This window comes from Oryctolagus cuniculus, chromosome 16 (genome assembly GCF_051225735.1).
Source record: "Oryctolagus cuniculus isolate XC-2025 breed Fujian yellow rabbit chromosome 16, ASM5122573v1, whole genome shotgun sequence".
NCBI lineage: Eukaryota > Metazoa > Chordata > Mammalia > Lagomorpha > Leporidae > Oryctolagus > Oryctolagus cuniculus.
In genome coordinates, this window is record NC_142882.1 from 53,875,924 (window position 1) to 53,897,610 (window position 21,687).

Here is a 21,687-nt window from a genome sequence, read left to right on the forward strand (position 1 = left end):
TTGATTTTATTTTTTTTAATACAGTAGCATATATTTTTTGATAATGATGGGAGATTTAATAAGCACTGTTTATACACCATTTCACTGAGAGACAGCAAAACTCTTTTATACAATACATTAAAAATACAGAGATCTTTTACCAGAGGTTTTTGCTTAAACAACTTTTTAAAAGATAATATTGTTATTCTGAAATAATTATACAAACACACTGTGTTAATAATTTTAAAAGCATTCAATATAAAATAATCATCCATAGGCAAGTTCAACTTTTTTATCATTTCAGTTGTTTGAAATTAATTTTTGAAGTTTGACTTGGCTATAGATGTTTTTGACATTTTATATGAAAATATATTTTTGTTTCCTTGATGATATCACCAGGTAAATTGGAATACTAAAAATATGGGAGCCAAGGTGCTTACTTATGCTACAAAGTCTCCTCAAGTTATTTCCCAAAGAAATAAGAAAGAAAATAACTAGATACAGGTAGATTATAGGGGTGAAAACATTGTACAAATATATTTGAAATGGAGACTTCGGATGGCTCCTCTCTCTATAAAAAAAGCCCATAAAATGTATAATTTATAAGTACCCTCTTCTGCATTTGTAGAGTGAGTGTTTCATTTTCAAAATTACAGATGTATTAAAAATCATACATCTTTGCTTGTGAACCATCAGGAAGCTTTCTCGTGTTCTGTAAGCCTACACGCCGGAGGCCGATACTCACAAAATTTAATGATCTCACTACTAAAAAAAGAGAGAAAGAAAAAGAAAAAAGAAAGAACTAACTTCTTAAAAAAGAATATGGAAAAGAAACAAAACATATAGCAATCCTAAGTGTATTATTTCCAAACTTCAAAAAAGGAAAGTATGTGACATTACCAACTCTATGTTTTTATTGGCTCATGTTTGTTGAAATTAATTATATTTGCAGGAATAAATGAAAATGTAAAATAAATCCTGTGTGCTCATCCCATCTTGCCTTATCTTGTTTTGAAAGTCAAGGTTTTTCAGTGTTTATAGAACAGAACAAAAGAAAAGAAAAGAAAAAAAAACCAAAAAGCTGTAACTACTCACTTTCTTTTAAATATGTGTTATATTTAAATTGTGGGTATTTCGTTGAACATCCACAGTGTACACCTTACAAATAAGTCCTACGAGGGGACTTCAGAAAAATCATGGAAAACGAGCTAAAATGCAAAATCTATTTGGGAACAAAAAATTTAAGTCCACGCATAATTTTTTCCATAATATATTTTCCATAAACGTTTTGAGAACCCCTGAGTTTCATGGATTTCTATTTCTTTGGCCTCAAAATAAATCTATCTTCTAATTCCGTTTTCCACAAATTTTTGGAAGTCCCTTCGCGTGCTAAGTTTCTCTTTCGTTATCATGGAGCTCAGTGCATTTGCTCTTAGGGTCAGATATTCCTCCGGGTGGTTGGGACGCTAACAGGCTGAAAAATTCAAAATCACCCATAATTTCACTTGCTTCCTATCTGAGTAGTGTTTAAGCAGCAATCAGCCATCAGATAAAATATAGAAAAATGCACTCTGCGTTTCATCTCTGGGCCAGAAACAGCCCGGTCACTGCCGTCAGAGGAGCAGCTGGGGTTGGGAGGAAGGATAAGAGGCCGGCTCAGCTTCCGTCAAGTCCAAGAACTCCTCAATTCTCTAGTGTTATTTTTTTAAAGGCAAAAATCAAGGAGGGCATTTTGTCTAGTGGTTAAGACGCCCACATCCAATATCAGAGTGCCTGGATTCAGATCCCACCCTTGCTCTCCATTCCGGCTTCCTACTAACACACATCCTAGGAGGTACTGGTGACGGCTCGAGTGGTTGGGTCCCTGCACCTTGTAGGAGACCTGGATTGAAGTCTCAGTTCTTAGCTTCAGCCTGGCCCATATCCAGTTGTTACAGGTATCTGGGGAGTGAACAAGCAGATGGGATCTCTCTCTCTCTTTCTCTCTCTCTCAAATAATTTTCAAAAAGACAAAATTGTGACTCGTGTACAATGATTAAAATGAACTCATATCAAAGATTTTTATTTAACTCATTAATTCATGAGGGACAAGTAAAGTGTTAACATCACATCACAGAAGAATTCAGTAAACCACATCTACATGGGTAAAATGAATACTGAAATGAATTTATAAAGAAGTTTGAAAGACTCTGTCCACAGGGCAGTAATCAATTATATTGCACCAGACACAACAATTATACATTCCAACAGATAAGACTGATTTTCCTCATTATCAGTTGCAGAACTATAAAAGAGCTGAAAAACAACAAAAGGTGGCGATAACTCCAATAACGCATTGGCCAGGACACTCGGTAACTTTCCTTTTATCTGTTTCAAAGTGATTCATAATTTCCCTTGGCAACACCTTCAACCAAAGAGTCAATTCAGGCCAATCACTTCCCTGATGATATGAATAAGGCAGGGAACACAGAATTCCAGCACCCCACCGTCTACTAATAAAGACCATCCCAGCGTTGTGTAGTGGACGTATATCACAACCACACATGTAATTTAAAATGTCCTAGTAGCCGCATTAAACGAGAACTAGCTGTACTTAAACTCAGTGAAATATTTAAATACATATGCAAAACATCATCTCAACATCGGTATGAAAGAGCCATCAGTAAGATATTTCACGTCCTTTTCTCCACTGGGCTTTTTCCCAAGCCCCTGTATGCTGTGCACGTCTGAGACGTTGAAATTCAGTCTAGCCACATTTCAAAGGCTTTACTAGCCACAGATGGCCAGTGGCTACCGGACAGCATTCATGAGCTGCCTAAGATTTGCACTGTCTCAAATACTGACGAGAGCATCTTCGGTCCAGCCCAGCCCCTTCCTGCACCTACCATTCCTTTCAAGGTAGCCAGGTACTTGGAAATGAAGCGTGACTGATGCCCAGGGAAGCTCTAACTTGAGACGACTGTGCTGTGTGGGCTGTGAGCGCTGTCATTAGTAGTCGGTACTGTTGTCTTTTCCCAGGGAGCCTGTATTTACTCCTGCGATGTGAGTGGGGCAATGAACGCGCAGGGACACGAGCAGAACCATAATCGTAAACTTGATATTGCTGTGGCTGTCACCTGGGTGTGACAGCGCCCATTGTAAACATTACCTTCTCCTCTCCATAGCCGCCTTGTGGGGTACACAGAGGAGGGATAGTCCTCCTACATCCTCTTTCACAGCAGAATGAGAGGCGTTTTGCTTCGTAGCAAGGGAGTCACTAAGGTATGGTGGAACTTCAAAATGTATGTGGAAAAGTTTAGTTCAAAAATTAGGATTTGGGTGCAAACATTTTTGAAATCCATGCACATGCGGGGTCTTCACAAAGTTCGTGGAAATGTGTATTACGTAAAAATTATGTACATGTTTCAAAAACGTTTGCAGCGTTTGGCCTAAGGGTTAAGACACCCAGTTAGAGGCCCACATCCTACTCTGAACGCCTGGGTTTGATGGCCAGCTCCAGCTCCTGATGCCAGCTTCCTGCTAATGCAGCCCCTGGGAAGCAGTAATAATGGTTTCAAGCCACTGGGTTCCTGCCACCCATGTGGGAGACATGGATTGAGTTCCCGACTCCTGGCTTCCCCTTCCCCTGACCCCTTGGGCCATTTGGGGCATTTGGGGAGCCAAATAAATAGACCCTTCCTCTCACTCTCTTAAATAAGTAAACAAATTTTTTAAAAAATCCTGCATCAATATAGACTTCTCTTTCGATCCTATTTCCCACATGTTTTGAAGTCATCCGCTGGGCACTGGCAGACAGCGTGCAAAGCCTCCTGCTGTGCAGTGGCCCTGGCTGTGCCGAGGTGGGAGGCAGACAGAGGTGAGCTGCAGGGGCCAGGGCTGGGACAGCTCCGGAATCCTCTTTCTTCAACCAGCTTCTCCGAATCTCTGTGGCTGCTCACCACCCCTCATTGTGCCTCCTCCTCACAGGGGAGTCTCTCAGAAAAGGATTCAAGTCCCAACTTCAGACAGCCTACTGGGGTCACTAAGACAAAGTGAGTTCAGGGGCCAGCACTGTGGCGCAGTGGGTTATGCCGCTGCCTGCAATGCTAACATCCTATATGAGTGCCAGTCCTGGCTGCTCCTCTTCCTATCCAACTCCCTATAAAAGCACCCTGGAAAGCTGTGGGAGATGGCCCAAGTGCTTGGGCCACTGCTACCTGCATGGGACACCCAGATGAAGCTCCTGGCTCCTGGCTTCGGCCTGGTCCAGCCATGGCCGTTGTAGACATTGGCATCAGAGAGAGAATCTCTCTCTCTCTCTTTCTCTCTCCCCCACTCCTGTAATTCTGCCTTTCAGATCCATAAATAAGTCTTCTTAAAAATTATTTCACAGAGTTCCAGGATAGCACTTGGAATCCTTCCTTTCTTGTCATTTTTCTGGTGTTTTCCATCATTTAAGTGAGACCTTAGGGCCGTCGTGTGTGTAAGAGTGAGTGAGCAAGTGTTGAGGGCTGGCCCTGGACCCAAGACACATCCCTCTGTCATTTTCTCAGGCCTGTGGCTAAAATCAGTGCTCCAAGGGCCAGTGGTCCACAGAGCAATGTTTCAGCCCCTTCCTTGCTCCACAGCCCTCTTCAAAGCACAGGGAAGTCACGCTGCCCCCACCCACCCAGAGGTCACGCTGCTCCCACCCACCCAGCCAAGTCTGCTGCCTCTGGTGGCCACCATTCCCCAGCGCCGCGCCCTCGGCGTGAATGGTGCGTTCAGCACCTGAGAGACACAGGCGTCCCATTCAACCAGCAGCCTTGGTCTGTATTTGACATTAGCTGTTCAATAATAACCCATTGAAGGACGGGGCCCAATAATGTTTGGATAAGCAGGGGAACAGCGAAGAAAAGACTCCGTGTGCTGAATTCAAGAAGGGGGCTATTGCCTCCCGACTATAAACAGAAATGATTATAAAACCAGAACCCAGCAGGGGCTCCTCACCCTTCACTTTGGCACGGGGGGCTTTCCTCTCTCGGCCTGGCCCCCTCTTTGCAAGTTGACTGCTCCAGGATTTTACTGCATTCCAGGGAGGGAGATAGAAACCAAAGCAAACAAAGCGCCCCCAGAGGACTCTCCTCCCTCCGCAAGGCTTCTATGTTTAATTCTCTGCAGCTTTTAAAACAGTCGAGTGGGAGGTTTCCGCAGTCTGTGGTGGAGGAGAGCGCCCGCTGTCTCTAAGGACCCCACTTTGGATAATCCCAGCTGGCAACGGGACCCCAGGGCTGGCCCGGACTCGCAGATTTTCTTGGCACGTTCTGTCATCACAGAGCGAGCTGCAGCCACTGTGTCTTCCTCCCTGCAAATGAGTGCGAAGCAGAGTGTGCAGGGCTTGCTCACTGCCTGCGAAGAAACCTGCTTGCCCCTCCAATGTCGGGCTCTGACTTCACGGTGCTCAGTGCCTTGCCTGTGTGCTCCACTGGAAACCAGGGGTTCCCCAAGCTGTCTGTCACATTCACCCAACATTCACCAGGAGGCTGGCAACAAAAACAGAAGGATTTATTGGTTTGTTTGAAAGGAACAGTGGGAGGGAGAGAAGCAGACAGAGAGAGAGAGAGAGATCTTCCATCTACTGGTTCACTCCTCACCTGGCTGCAACAGCCACTTCTGGGTCAGGCTTAAGCTAAGAGCCAGGAACTCCATGGGTGTCTCCCACGTGAGCGGCCAGGGCCCAAGCACTTGGGTCACCATCTGCTGTCTTCCCAGGCACATTAGCAGGGAACTGGATCTGAAGCAGAGGAGCCAGGACTCAAACTGGCACCCCAAAATAGAATGCTAGTGTTACAAGCAGCAGCTTAACCCTCTCAGCCACAATGCTCGCCCCAGGGTGGCCATTCTGAGCCCATGTTTCTTAGGTAGGGAAATGGGGCAGACCCACACAACATAGCAAGTTGCTTTCCCAAGCGAGTTTTGGAGAACGTTCACAGCAAAAGGAAACATTCCTTCTGTGGCTCTGTGTGGCTTGTGGCCCTGCGGCCACGCTCTCCCAACCACACCATGCCCAATGGCATCCCCATGGGCATCTGGTGGACATTTCTTGACCAGCTTTGGGGACCTCCACTTGGGTAGGCAGGTGTTTCTTTGTCCTCTGCCACACACCATGCACCCTACTCCCATAATTCTGCTGGGCCCCCAGAGACGCTGCCCAAGGCAGCAGCAGCCTTGGACACCTTTCTCACAGGGGGCACGGGAGAGCAGACTGCTTAGGACCCAGGCTGCCTTTGTAGAGCTGTCTGGACATGTGCCGTGTCACGTTCAGCTGCTGCTTGAGATACCCACAGCCCCTTTAACAGTGCTGGTTCAAGTCCTGGCTGCTCTGCTTCCAATCCAGCGTCTTCTGCCTGCTGGGAGGCAGCAGATAATGGCTAAATGATTGGTCCCTGCCACCATGTGGGAGACCAGCTTCAGCCTGGTCCAATCCTAGCTATTGTGGGCATTTGAGGAATGAACTACCTAATGGGCATGTCCTCTCTCTCTCGCTCTCTCGCTCTCGCTCTGCTTTTCAAATAAACAAGCATTTTTCAAAAGACATGTTTAAGGCAACTGATTGTAGAAAGCACAAGACCCAGGGCTGGCACCATGGCTCACTTGGTTAATCCTCCGCCTGAGGTGCCAGCATCCCATATGCGTGCCGGGTTCTAGTCCCGGTTGCTCCTCTTCCAGTCCAGCTCTCTGCTGTGGCCCGGGGAGGGCAGTGGAGGATGGCCCAAGTGCTTGGGCTCCTGCACCTGCATGGGAGACCAGGAAGAAGCATCTGGCTCCTGGCTTTGGATCAGTGCAGTGCCGGCCATGGCGGCCATTTGGGGAGTGAACTCACTCACTGTCTATAACTACCTGTCAAATAAAAAAAAAAAGGAAAGAAAGAAAGCACTAGACCAAGTAACCTTTCAGGGTTCTAAGGACAGGACTCGCAGCCTGGGGAAGCAGTGCTGGGTGCACTGCAGGTGTGGAGGTGCTGAGCCGGGCTCCGGCATGGGGGACAGCGATACAGTCCACACTTCAAAGTTATTTCTACCTCCTAATGTTATAGCCATTAAACCAAGAATTTGCATCTTTCGCCAAAATGCCCTGTTTCCCAACACAGGGTTCTTACTTGGCAAAACCCTGCTTATAACGGTGTCCTACTCTTTCCTCTTCTTTTCAGATCTCAACCACAGCCCACTTCATATTAAAGAGGGAACACAGCCGTAGAACCACAAAGAACAAATGTGTGCTGGTCCATCCCTTTGTCTCATTATGTCTTATCCACTTTGAATCCAATAAAACCTAATAATAATTCAGCCATGAACTTGGTGACTCCACTGGGGCAATTTGGGCCATATGGTTTCAATTCATTTACACTTGACTCATTAAAATATGTTGCTGCGAAGAAAAATACTATTTCACGTTCAAGGAATTGTTTCCACCTTTTGAAATAAACCTTTAGAGTCTTTCGCGGTTCGACACCGGAAGCTGTAGAAGGCAAAGTGAACAGGAACTCGAACCCAGCGAGGTTCAGGGACGGTTCAAAACTCAGAGCCATGAATCTAGACAGGGTTCAAAAGTTGGCAAAGTGAACCCTCTCATCCCTACCCACAAATAATAAATATCACAACAAGGAAAAGGAGAGCGGGGAAAGCCACCGCGAAGCCGTAGCTCATCCTGTCTCCAGCCTTACCGTTCTCTCCAATAAACCAGGAGTTCTTTGGAGAGCTTAGGTTGCGCTGCCTGCAGGGAGCTGAGCTCGCCTCGGGTCGTAAATTACCTTGCTTGGGCTAAGCTCCTCCAGGTCCAACAGACAGGCAACTCTGCAGACCTGTCCCCCAGCTCTGCTGCTTAAATTATACCGCATCTGGTTGTGACATCTGAAAAGCCAGAGGGAGGACAGGCACCCCAAGTCTGACCTTGCCATTCCACTCGGTCTTTATATACGTGCAGGTAGGAAAATGACACGACTGCATTCTATTTGCAAAGACAACCTCAGGAGAAAAGAAAGCTTTCTATATCCTTCTCCAAGTAACAGTACAATGTTTTCAACCTTGCCCCCAATAAGGCTTTTTTTTTTTTTAATTGCATGTAAGCATAAGTCCATTTGTCAACTGAGATAGCCACAGAGAAGCTTAAAATCACTGAACACGAGGGTTACAAGGAGACTTAACTTTCCCCTCCTTTTTTTTTTTTTTTTTTTTTTTTTTGACAGGCAGAGTGGACAGTGAGAGAGAGAGAGAGAGACAGAGAGAAAGGTCTTCCTTTTGCCGTTGGTTCACCCCACTGGCCGCTGCAGGCGGCGCACCGCACTGATCCGATGGCAGGAGCCAGGTGCTTCTCCTGGTCTCCCATGTGGGTGCAGGGCCCAAGCACTTGGGCCATCCTCCACTGCACTCCCGGGCCACAGCAGAGAGCTGGCCTGGAAGAGGAACAACCGGGACAGAATCTGTCGCCCCGACCGGGACTAGAACCCGGTGTGCCGGCACCGCAAGGCGGAGGATTAGCCTATTGAGCCAGGGCGCCAGCTACTTTCCCCTCGTTTCTTACCCTGCAATCAGCAATCTCGCTTCAGTTTTCCAACCTATTCACATGGACACCCGGAGACAGACCCGTGCACACAAATATCTGCGAACCCAGAATACTTCAGTCAATGGCTGCCATGCCTTGAAATGTGATCAAGCCTCTAAGAGCAAGTATCAGGCCAAGAGAAATAACTCTTATCCGTAAAAAATTCCATAATAAATCAGAAAGCCGTCTCTTCCCCCATGTCACCTGACATGTTTAATTTGTCTGCTTTGACAGAATTTCGGCAAGCGGAGCTGACCGTTGGCACGATGAGAATGGGCCTTTGTGAAAAGCGCAGGATCTCAGGCACAGAGGGCGCCATGAGGGTGCAGGGCTGCCCCTGGGCAGCAGGCATCTGTAGATGGAAGACGCCAAAGGAAAAGAGATTTCAGATGTCACAGGGTCACGATGCACCACGCCAATGGGTAGACACAGGGAGCAGATGCAACAGCTCCCTCGGTTTGCTCCCTTGAATTGCAGCCTTTGTCACTCTAGCGGACAGGAGAGACACATTCATTTTCACCCCAGCGCTTTCCTTAAACAGCACCAGGGTTACACTGTAGACAGGCAAAGGCACTCCTTCGAACGTCTGCACCTTCTGACCCAGGGAATGCCTGCCGGTGGATTTATTGGCGTCACTTGGCTCACCTTCCGTCTGGTCATATAATTTGTTCTCAAAGAAAGCACCTTTTCCGGGAGAAGGAACATACCTTGATTGTGCCAACAAAATGGCTCTTCAATAACTACACTTTATTTTAGAAGAAGGGTCACGGGTACGATGTGGGGATCTCAGTGTTCCCATCCCTGCTCCAGCTGGGACCCCAAATTATCAAGGCTTCCATAGCATTGAAGAACAAATTGTCTTCATTATGCTTCTAAAGCCTTAGGTAAGTTAGGTCAACTATTCTGACTTTGTGAACTAGGAATCCACTATTCCCATTTTACAGACACGTAAACTGAGACATGAATAGAAATCAAGTAAGTTCCATGAGTTACAGATGTTTTCTACAAGAAGAGTATTAATGAATTCTCAACTGATATTCAAATTACGATTGGTGGGGCCAGCACTGTGGCATAGCAGATAAGGCCACTGCCCACAGCGCCAGCATCCTAATTGGTGACGGTTCAAGTCTTGGCTGTTCCACTTCCAATCCAGCTCCCTTTTAATATGCCTGGGAAAGCAGTGGAAGATGGCCCAAGTCCTTGGGCCCCTGCACCCACATGGGAGACCTGGAAGAAGCTCCAGACTCCTGGCTTCAGATCAGCTTAGCTCCAGCCATTGCAGCTATTTGGGATGTGAACCAATATATGAAAGACCTCTCTCTCTCTCTCTCTCTCTCTGCCTCTGCTTTTCTGTTACTCTCCCTTTCAAATAAATAAATAACTTTTAAAAAATTACTATTGGTTATATACATACGCCTTACCTCTTTATTTTAAGTTATTTTTCACATACATTTTTCTATTTTGATATAATTCAAGTGTAACACATGTAGGGTGGTACTTGTGAAAATTCATGGAAAATAAAATTAAAAGGTAAGTTTAGTTGGATGCCCAGTACTTTAGAGATCCAAGTGTTATTTTTTTTCCCCAACACACATTTTCCATGAACCTTTTAAGCATTTTGTGAATGCATGGATTTCACAATTGGCACCAAAATAAACTTACTTTTAACTCCATTTGCCAGGAGTCTTTTGAGGCTCCCTGGCATGTACATTTGTAAAGTGTTCAGTGCCATGAATTTTCTACAAGATACAGATAATCCAGCGCCCAAGTCAGGAACCAGATCATTTTTGACCCAGAAGTCTCCTCTTGCGCCCCCTGCAGGCCATTACACTCCCACTGGCATAATACTTGGTTCTGAGTTCAAGCCTTGACAGCAGACTGCCTGGGCTGAAGTCCCACCTCCACCTTTACAAACTGTGCATCTTCTACAAGCTGCTGAACGTTTCTGTTTTCTGACAGTTTTCTCAGAGATGCTCATGGAACCGCACCTACCTCGTGAGTCACAGTGAAGATCAAAGGCAAAGACGCACGTAGAGACCCAAGACGAGGACAGCTAGGAAACCTAGGGAGCGCCAGCTGTTGTTACATGCGCCACTTCAGCCCACTCTCAGAGACTGCTCTAGAAAGACCAAGAAAATACAAAGACAACGGAGCAAGGCCAGGGAGAGCCAGGTTGTCCAGTTCCAAGCAAGCCTTGATTCTGTCCCAGCCCAACAGGCTGATGAGGCGCAAACAAGAGAGTTTCTCAGTGGCACAGACACGTGTGTCCAACTGCTATCTGCAACATCATGCATCTTCTCATCCCTCCTATGTGGGCTCCATCTGTGTGCGAATGTACATGCTAACGACACGTAGGCACAAATGCCCTTCCAAATAACCCGTGAGCCTTCTTCTCCCCCTGGCTGCTAATCGTCCAGGACTGGAGGCATACCTTTTCATTTTTAGCAAGAAAAAGGAAGGGGTGTGACTTGTTACCCATTCAGTTCTCAATCTAATTCCTCTGGCCTCTTACGCTTCATTAACCTGGCCTTGTTGACCATAAATGCAAAAATCTCCACTCCACTTTTAAATAGAAGAGCTTGGGGCATCTTTCAAGTCCTAGTTCTGTGTCACTGGGTACACTTTGTACCCACATCACTGAGGACTTCTCAGGGTGCGCTGCAGTGGAAATCCAAAGAGAAAGCTCCTTCAAAGCACAGATTCTGAGAACCCTCACGAAAGAGAAACCCGAGAGAGCAAACTCGCTCTGCAGTTAGCTGGTTTCCCCCGGCTGAAAGGATGTGTTTACGAAGACATCTTTTTTATGTCTTCATGTTTTATGTAGATGTCAAAATATTTAACCAAGTTATCAACCTTAAAAGAGAAGAGAGAGAGAAGAAGGAAAACATATTTCGAGTAATATCAATTACTCAGGTAATACCAATTTGAATAATAAGTTGACAGCAGCAAGGAATTAACAGTTGAGGTTCCCAATAGGTATCGAATAGGTTGAGCCTTGATGCACTGATTTAAGTAATAATTGGATTTAGGAAAACTCACAATGGATAGGCAAAGAGGCTCATACTGCTTCCTTCTCTCTCTCTCTCTCTCTCTCTCTCTCTCTCTCTCTCTTTCTCCCTCTCCTCTCTCTCTCCCCCCTCCCCGCCCCTGCCTTGTCCCCTCTCCCTCTCCCCACCCTCATCCCACAGTTTTTCTTTTCCTATTTGTTGACCTGAGATAGTATTAAGCTCCAACACACAGTGCACTCCCCAGTTCTAATAGATCTTTTTTAACGTGGTAACGATCACGTTACTTACAGAGCTTGTCAACAGCGTGCCATATGGCCGGCCAGGCCCTCTGTCTAAAAGGAACAAAACGCTTCCTTCCTGGACAACTTGGCTGAGGGCTGGAACAGTACACGATGTCCGTGATAAGAAGACGGAAGTTCCAAGCCCTGAGCTTGTGCAGTTTCACCAAATGAGGTAAACGAAGAAGTGGGAAGACAGTGCGAAGCGCCTTATTTGCAGCGTGTGTCGGCGCCAGCGCAGCGCCCCTCGTTTGGACAGCGTCTCCCTGGATCGTAAGCAGGAAGGCCTTGTCCCAGCGTCTTAGCTCCACGTAAATATAAATATGAGATGGGGCTGCTTGCTTACCTTTTAGGGATATTGTAAATACCAAAGGGATCATTGCAAAGTGATTCTTCATGCCCTTGAGCTTGCTGTGAAAGACAAGGTAAACTGAATCTGTATTTTCCAGGCTGGTGGCTATGTCTACTCGTGTCTATATCCAGCCACTCCTGTTTGACCCCTTAGGTTCCTGCCACCATTTGTTCTGCAAAGGGCCATATGGCTATTTCTAACATCATTCGTGGGCCCTACAAAACTATCCACTTACAAATGAGCCTGCTATAGATTTATTGAGTTTTTAATTTTTTTTTTTTTTGAGTCTCCTCTGCAGTTAGCTTGACAAGGCAGCTCCAGATGATTTTGTGGGCCTTATATGGCTTGCGGGCCGGAAGTTCCCCACGCCTGCTAGGCAGTGGAGCCCACTCTGCATTGCATGCTGGTGGTCCCCTGGACCATAACAGCCTCGAGACTTTGCCACGCACTCCCAGCATTCCCACCTCGGCCCAGGAGGAGCCTCCGAGCCTCAGGTGCCTGGTCTGTGGACCGGGGATGTCAGCAGGGATTTACCGCCTCGTGGGGGTGATTCTGCTCTGTGTCTGCGTGGGTCCAACCTGCTGCAACCTGTAGGTGAGCACACACATCCGGGCACATTGGCTCTGTGACCCTCAGCAAGCTCACCTTCTGCGTCTCCACGTCCCTGACTGTGAAATGGGGAAGTAAGACTGACCCTTTAGGGCTGTAAGAAGAGCTCAAGGGTGCAAAACTCAACAAATTCCGATTAGTGTTGACTCCTCGTGATTTGCCTCTCCTTTGTAGTCTCCCTCCTGTTTATAGAAATCTCGTGGGAGCCAGGGACCCCCTTGGCTGTAGCCTTGGCCCTCCTCTAGGGACAGGATTTAAATTCTCTCCCTCTCAGGTCAAGGGGCTCCCAGCAACTCAGGCCCCCTCCATCTGGCCAGAGCTCACATGAGCCAGATCACCCCCATGAGGGGATGGCCCAGTGGGACATGGGCTGGCCTCAGAAGCCGTCATGAAGTGAAACAAAGCTGGTGTTTCTCTCTGCAGGCCTGAGAGCCCCCTTCCTGACCCATTCCTTATCCTGTCTTCCAGGGAGGTGCTCCCCCAACCCTGGTTAGTGTTTGCAAGCCCTCCATTTTGGTCCAGGCACCAACTTAGTTTATATATTTATAAATTGTACACATAGAGTGTACAGCTGATGTGTTGAGGGCATTCTGAAAGCACATGCACACTACACAGATTTAAGAGAAAAAAAAAGATTTTATTTGAATGGCAGAGTTACAGAGAAAGAGCCAGGCCAAGAGATTTTCCATCTGCTGGTTCACTCTCCAGATGGCCACAATGGCCGGGGCTGGGGCAGACGAAGCCAGGAGCCAGGAGCTTCTTCCATGCCTCCCACATGGGAGTAAAGGCCCAAAGACTTGGGCAATGTTCTGCTGCTTTTTCAGGCACATTAGCAGGGAGCTGGATCAGAAGTGGAGCAGCCAGGTCACAAACCAGAGCCCACATGGGAGATTGGGTATTGATTGCAGACTCTGGGAGTCAACAGTGATGGCTCAACTAATTGGGTTCCTGCCACCCACATGGGAGATATGGATTGAGTTCCCATCTCTCAGGCTCAGCCTGCTGGCTTTGCAGGCATTTGGGAAGAGAGTGAGCAGATGATTCTCTCTCTCTCTCTTTCTCTCTCTCTCATTCTCTGAGAGAAAGAGAGAAAAGATAAATCAATAGAAAAAAAAAACTTGGTCATCTTCTTCCTGCACCCAGCAGGTGGCCCTGAGCTCCCCCTGCCATCTCTGATGTCCCTGGCCCCAAAGGAACAGCATTCCCACGAGGGATCCTGGCCAACCCCGCCTTTGGGAGAGATCCATACATACCAGGACCCGGGAGGGGCTCCGTCTGCAGGATGCGCCTCCATTCCCGGCATGGCAGCACCCGCCCAGGCCAGGGTCCTGCGCAGCCCTGTGCTCAGAAGGGCTCCATGCTTGGTTGATTCTCAGATAGCACCACCTTGAAACCCTTAATAACTGTAGCCTTGAACACATGCTTTGTGGGGAAGTCCAGTGGGTTCATGAGGCGTGTATGTCGCTGCCCCTGGTCACCCATGCACACGTCACGCTGGTGCTGTCGCGTGAGCTCCGTGATTCTGGCAAAGGTCCACGTGCAGAAGCTCAGCAAGACTCCAGGTGAGCAGTGGGTAGGCTTGCTGTGGGAGCCCTCTGCTCCCAGAGTGTGGTAGAATGTGCGCCCCTCGAAAGCTGAAATTAAAAAATGAGTTCTTATGCAGCATTCCCACTGTTCTGGTAAAACACAACCACCTACGCGTGTATGAGCTACAGGAACCAGATTCTGTCCTCTCAGGGATTCTTCACATGTGCTCCTATATTTACATTTTTTAAAAGATGCACTTATTATTTATTTGAAAGGCAGAGAGAGAGAGAGAGAGAGGTCTTCCGTTCACTGGTTTACTCCCCAGATGGCCACAATGGCCAGAGCTGCACTGATCCAAAGCCAGGAGCCAGGAGCTTCTTCCAGGTCTTCCATGTGGGTACAGGAGCCCAAGGACTTGAGTCATCTTCTACTGCTTTCCCAGGCTATAGCAGAGAGCAGGATTGGAAGTGGAGCAGCCGGGACTCGAACCAGCACCCATATAGGATGCCGGCACTGCAGGCCGTGGCTTTATCTGCTATGCCACAGCACCAGCCCCTTATGCTTACATTTAAAACCGGCAACATAAAGATGGGTAGAGAACACCGTGCTAATAAATTAAAACTTTGATGCTTCATTCCTTAAAATCACAGCCAATAGTAAATAAAACGGACCATGATGAGTTGAGAGAGAGAAAAATGGAAGAAAGGAGAAAGTTTTGTACTGCAGTAATGTGCTTTTAATGTACTTTTTCTCCATGCATAAGGCACAGCACATTTTTATTTTCACTGTAACCAGCTCTGCTCCTGGTCCTCCAACCCACCTCCAATGGACCAACACATCTCCATGAGGAGTAGCTCCACTCCACGCTCTTCTTGCAACAGAAGAAGATGAGAAAACACCATTGTGCCCCAAGAAGAAAACCTGTCCTTTAAAGACCATGGAGTTGATGTTATGTTTCATGATTCATTCATTCATTCAAATGATGTATGTATTTTACAAATTTCATATAGAAATAACGTAATGTTCCACACTTGTTCAAGAGAATGGGTACCTATTCTACACTGTTTCTGACACAGCAGACAACGCCTGCCAAAACGTGTAGCTCTCAATTCAAAAGAATCGTGCGACTGAAACTTGACGGCTAAGCCGGGGAGAACGACGCTTCAGAACTCTTCACCCACGCCCAGAAGCTAATGATTTCCAGAGGTGGCTGCAACAAAGAATTCACTGCAACACTGGCCGTTGTGTCAAGGATCATGTCAGGAAAAGGAGGTCACCAGCTCCAAATATTTCAGAGGTGAAAGGTCATTCGTGTAAGTACCGTGTCCTCCACCCCCGGCACGCTACGGTACGTGCTTTGTCACGATTTGGTGAGCCACCAGCTGCCACCAGGGCAGACAGCATCCGAATGAGATGCTTCAAGCACGCCAGCCACATGGTACTGTTCCATCTCGGCTGACACTTTCTTCCAGGGGTGGGTGTGGATCGGGTTTTTGACTCCCAAGTGGACTAAGTGTAGTTTCGGGGACCCGGCGGTGCGGGGTAGGGGGGGGGGGTTCCTGAGAGCCTTCCAGTGAGTTCATGCAGTCGAAACTCTTTTCCTATCAATACTGAAATATTATTTGCCTTTTTCACTCTCATTCTCCTGGGACTTACAGCACCATTTTCTAGAGCCCACGGGGCAGGAAGATTTCATCATTCTGATGACTAATGGGATGAGTCTTCTTATATTTTGAAGTTTTCTCAATTCATGATCTAGTGTGACTAATGTTAGACGTGCAGCCCAGGTAAACATAAGTTCTCTGGGGTCATCAGTAGCTTTTGAGGATGTAGAGGGGTCCTACGACCCCTATGAGCAGCAAGTCTGAGAAGTGTGGACCGAGTGAAGTGGGTACCTGTCACCATTCCCATTTCTTCCAACACAAATCCACCCTCTCCTTTCTCACAGTCCCAGCCATTGCAAGTGTGACTCTTCCAGTTCGCTAAGGAGATGGCCAGTGACCAAGGGTAGATGACTACAATGTAGCCTTGGTTACTTTGGCAAACAAAAAACTCAAGGGATGCACCTACAGGGCTTCGCCAAGTGACATAGGCACAAACTATCTTGTGTGTAACTAACAGAATTTCCAACAACTTTGCATGAATAAGAAAAAACAATATACATCCATGTTGAAAGGACATTTTTAAAATGTTGGTTGGTCTTCCTCAAAATATTGGTTGGTCTTCCCAGGCCAAAAAATAAAAATAAAAATAAAAATAAAAAGAAGTCAGTTGAATAAATTTCAACTGACAGCATATCCTTGGGAAAGGAAATCACCACCATGTCCTTGACAATGTCTTCACTACACTACACGCACACAACCCTTCATGGGCACGTACGGTACTGAATATGTCCCTGGGACGGAACAACCCCTGCTCTTACCTCTGCATGAACCGTGAGTCATTCCTGTGCTCTAGAGAGGGTTTTCTGAACTTCGTAAATATTGATTATACTCCCTAAATTCTAACAGGTGGTTTCCTCACGTGCACACAACATGTCCAACCTCAGCCCTATTATCTATAGTCAGTCGCACTGTTATTTGTTGACTACCGGATAGCAAAGCTCAGCCCCTTCAAATCCCATCATTCATTTGTTTGAAAACATTCCCCAAACATGAACCAGGGATTGTGCTGGGCCCTAAGAATACAGCACAGTCACAAAGTAAGGAAACTCGGCCCTTAAAAGAGCCCACTCTCTAATGGACATTTTATCATAGAGTTTGTCCTGAACTGTATCCCAGTCATCTTACAAGTGCATAGGTGAGGAAAATATTAGAAATTCTAATTTAATCTCGATTTTGATGTATGTCTTATGACATCAACAACTTTTTCATTCACCTACATAAATTATGAATAAGTGAAAATACTCATCTACTGCGAGTGAGAACCCTGGCCCTGCTCCCATGTTGCTGATCAGTGGGGAGTTAAAGCAACTTAGAGGCACTGACTGGACACAGTCAGCTAAGGAGGAGCCGGGCAGTCATCCCATGAACATTGCAGCTGCTGGGAATCCATCAGAAAATGAGAGCTTGCCGGCAGCAGGTCCAGCTGCCAGCGGATTTGCAGATGTTGGACCCCAAGCCTTTACTCTGCAGAATGATCGGGGCCCAGAGCAATGTGCCCTCTCCCAGCCTGGTGAATGCGTCAGCAGCGATGGTGAACAGGGGGATTCTGAGTCAGCGTCACCGTGGGTGGGGCCTGGTGGAAATGCAGAGTCCCAGGCTGAGGGTCTGCCCCTCCCCCCCACGAGGGTCCGCCCCCCCCCCCCATCATTTCCCAGAGGTCACCGGTGGTTCCCAAGCATGGCAGCTCAGAGGGCTGTGGGAGTTAGACTCCGCTGATTGGGCCGAGTCTCCGCCCCTCCAGGCTGGCTCTCCTTTGCACGTGCCCTCTCTGCATGGAGAGCAGGAACTGTGGTCTTTGGGACCCCAGCGACGCCCTCAGGACTTCCAGATGTGCAGTGCAGTCTGACCCACTAGCGACGGCTGACGACTGCTGATTGTGCGCATTCTGGTACCGCGTTCTAGGGCCTTGTTTTTATCTCTTGCTTTGATGTCAGCTCATTTGCCATCATTGCTTGCTGCCTTCCGTGTGGTCACTCCTAATCTCTCTTTCCGCCTCCCTCCCTCCAATTTTCTGCTATTAATTCATCCTGGGCTGCGAGACTCAGTAAATGGGCTTGCTAGGAGTGCGTGTTAATTAAGAGGCAATTAGACCTAGTTAAGGTGCCTTGCTTTGTGACTGGCGTTTCCGCTGCTCCCAGCCTGTTTTGCTTCCTTTCTGCTTCCCGAGCTGAATTCCAGAAGGCTGAGGTGGGGGGACGTCTGACCTCTGGTTAAGTGGGGCACTAGGATATTTACTTCCTTGTCACATTTCCTTGCTGTCAGAGCTCTGAGAGTCTGCTTGGCCCCGGAGGAGCCCGTGTGCTTAATGGCTCAGGACACCTGGGTCTGACTCGCTCCTCCTCCCTTCCTGCAGCCTCAGAGCGATTTACAGGAAGGACGGGAGAGCGGACAGGATCCAGGAAGCAGGAGGCAGGGCGCACTCCCCAGTGTGCATCAAAAAGTGGGAACCGGCTCCGCTGAGGGACACGCTGATTTCCAGTTTGAGGAGGTTCTGGATCTGACGCCCCCCCAAGAGTCAGTCTGGGGAAGCTAAGTGGTGGGTGGGCACGAGAGGGGGCGAAGGGCATCGCTAAGCTAGAAGACATACTCAATGGTCTTAACTCTAAAGTTCATTCCTTGCGAAAGTAAAAAAAGTAAAAACCTTCAGCGTAGAACAGTTATCCTTAGAGACTAAGCTTTATTGGTCTGTGATGCCACGGGTGTGACAACAGGGCGATCATGACGATCATAAAATTTTATTCCTCATCTTGTATTGGGAAATGAAAACTAATTGCCTGGCAATGCCCCAGGATCCTTCACCCTTCCATCATTTTATAAACATACAATCTTTGGAACGGAGAGCGCTCTGTCTTCTATCCTTCCGACCAATAAAACGATGAACATAAAAGCGACCAGGAAGCCATGGTTAATGGTATTTGATTTCATGGGGCTCTGTGCTTCTTGTGAGCTTGTGCCTCCCCCCACCCCAGAGGAGTGTCTTGAGCTAATATCTCAGACTGGGACACGCGTGCCGGAGGATGGAGCGCGTGTCGGTGTTCAAAGAATGGGAGTTTGAGAAGAGGCAAAAGGTACTTGTTTGTCTGCATGCAGGGATGGTCCTGATACATTTCCAATGCTTAATTACAAATCTGCTGCAGCTAATTTCCTTATTGTGCCCACAGCTGCTGTGCTTTTGTCACCAGCTTATTTTTCCTTGAAAATCTGAAAGGCATCAAGGCTCACCCTGAAAGTCGTCAGAAGCAGAACGAGGGTCCCAGATGCCTCATTACGGGCCTCGTTGGCAGGCCTGTTTGGTTGTTTATGTCTTGCATTCAAATCATTTATTTTGCTCAAACCCTCGTGTGCTTTGAAAATGATTTCAGAACACCGGACTGCTTTTATCACTCACCCGTTTGCCTTGCCTGGTAACAGGAACATCATGGTTTAATCAACATCGCAATTTCCCAGTAATCTCTGGACAGGCCTTGTTTAGTAAATACCACAAAGCTGAGAGCTCTGAAGACTCTTTGGCCGTGACCCCGCGGGGCTCAGTGTCTCTGCTGGGGAGCGAAACATGTTGCCCTGCTGAAGTCATCATGATTTTGGAAGGTTTTCATGCATACATCTTAATGTCATATGGAATGGCTTGAAACTTGCAAAGGCTTTGCTTTCTCAGCCAAGAAAATTGGCTGCTAAACCCAGTCAAGGTGATCAGTGGGGTGGGGATCAGCTTATTATACCACAGTCAGCATGGCGAAAGCCGAAATGCCTGTTCCCAAGAGAGAGGAACCTAGGTTCAAATCCTGGCTGGGCCTTAACCTCTTAAGCCCCAGGCCTCCCCAATGTAAAAGAGAAATAAATGCATGGCATCTCCTTTCTGGAGTTGGAATGAGACTGACATCAGCTAACGCTTGGAAAACACTAGGCAAGAAAGCAGGCCTGCAGCCAACTAAGAAACTAGAGCTATTGTTATTACTGTTATTTGTTTCCTGGAAGCCAGAGAGCTCATTGTGTTTGGCTGAATATTTTTGCTCCATTTTTGGTTATGACAATGGAAGCTGATCTCAAGTGAAAATTGCTATATTAACTGCTCTCGTTGGGGACGACCATACAGTTTGTAGTCCAAACCAGGACACTTCGAGAGTGAAAATGCACACTGTTAATGATGATGCCAGGACACCAGGCGTAAATCAGGACCATCCTGGGAAAACCATAACATACTGATCTCCTTATCATGGAAGCACAGACAATGCTCCAATTATAGATACAGAGGAATTAAAAAAAAAAAAAAAAAAACGGTAGTGCCATGAAGTAACTTACGCAAGGACACACAGCTGATACCGGAAAACCAGGGTCTGGGATTCCAGTCTTTCATGACAGCTCCAGTGCCCACTGCACACTGTGGCTCTGTTTGCAAGCATCTTAGCAAGGCTGGGGAGAACTCGCTTTATTTTTCATTCTGAAAGAGCCCCGAGCCATCCTCCCTTTCTCTTTTCCTGCACCTCACACCAGGACAGACGACGACTGTACAACACAGTGTTCTGAAAAGAAAACTCACCACTTTCCAAACGGAGTCCCTCGTGCTGGTGTTTCATGGCACTTTCTGTCCTCAGCGGTGGGGAGAGGGAGAGGAGGAACCACTGTTGGCTCCCTTTTACAAAGGGAGTTCTCTGAGGCCACTCTTACTACTTTTGTTTTCCTCTGAGCTGCAGTCAGTCCTTAGCCAGGATGCCCATTCAAAGGGTGTTTCCAGAATACGTCACCAGGACACACTGTGTCTAAGCCCCTGGAAACACACCTGTGAATGTACATCTTTTTTTTTTTCTTTTTCTTTTTTTTTAATTTTTTGACAGGCAGAGTGGACAGTGGGAGAGAGAGACAGAGAGGAAGGTCTTCCTTTGCCGTTGGTTCACCCTCCAGTGGCCGCCGCAGCCGGCGCACCGCGCTGATCCGAAGGCAGGAGCCAGGTACTTCTCCTGGTCTCCCATGGGGTGCAGGGCCCAGGTACTTGGGCCATCCTCCACTGCACTCCCGGGCCACAGCAGAGAGCTGGCCTGGAAGAGGGGCAACCGGGATAGAATCTGGCGCCCCGACCGGGACTAGAACCCAGTGTGCCGGCGCCGCAGGCGGAGGATTAGCCTATTGAGCCACGGCGCCAGCCGAATGTACATCTTTAATCTCTGTTAGGTACCCAACATATATAGCATTGTCTTGAACAGACCTCTGCAGCTCTCATTTACCACGCCCAGGCATGCTTTAGCCAGGGCAACTATTTCCAGGATTTGATTTTAAAGAGATCCAGGAGCCAGATGATCAGAAATTCACCCCCAAGCTGGGCTTCCCAAGGTGTATCACCAGCCTGTCTTTAATAAAGGCCGCATTTTATAACAGTGCTCCCACGCAAATGCAAATTTACGCAGATTGCATTTTTAGGCTGGTGCTTTTGGACATCAACCTCTGTATCCCCCCCCACCTTTTGCCTTGAAAGAGATAAGGCAGGTAGTATCTCTCCTGGCTTTGTGGTGTGGCCTGCCGGAAAGATGACAGGAGGTGCATTTCACAGGCAGCAGCTTTCTCCTCCCCAGGCCGTTTCGTGCTGGAGCGGATGAGGCACCACAGGGAATGCTATGGCATGAGGCCCATGCTTGCCCCCTGGAGGTAGGCTTCAGTGAGGAGTGAGGCCACACCCCCGGGTCACTGAGGCCACACCCCCGGAAGTCTGGGAGCTCCCA

At 47.6% G+C, this 21,687-nt stretch overlaps 1 long non-coding RNA gene across 2 annotated transcripts; it reads right to left on the bottom strand.

The window, feature by feature from the left end:
• On the bottom strand, positions 1-21,312 carry LOC108177215 (uncharacterized). 2 transcript variants are annotated; one of them, XR_007922110.3, is made up of 4 exons: positions 11,835-21,312; positions 10,531-10,657; positions 8,518-8,595; positions 1-5,480 (listed from the first exon to the last, which is right to left on the bottom strand). It is a non-coding gene; the product is annotated as an uncharacterized LOC108177215 (long non-coding RNA). The 2 variants fall into 2 exon arrangements; XR_016222560.1 differs by lacking the exon at positions 8,518-8,595.
• Between the last annotated feature and the right edge of the window lie 375 nt (positions 21,313-21,687).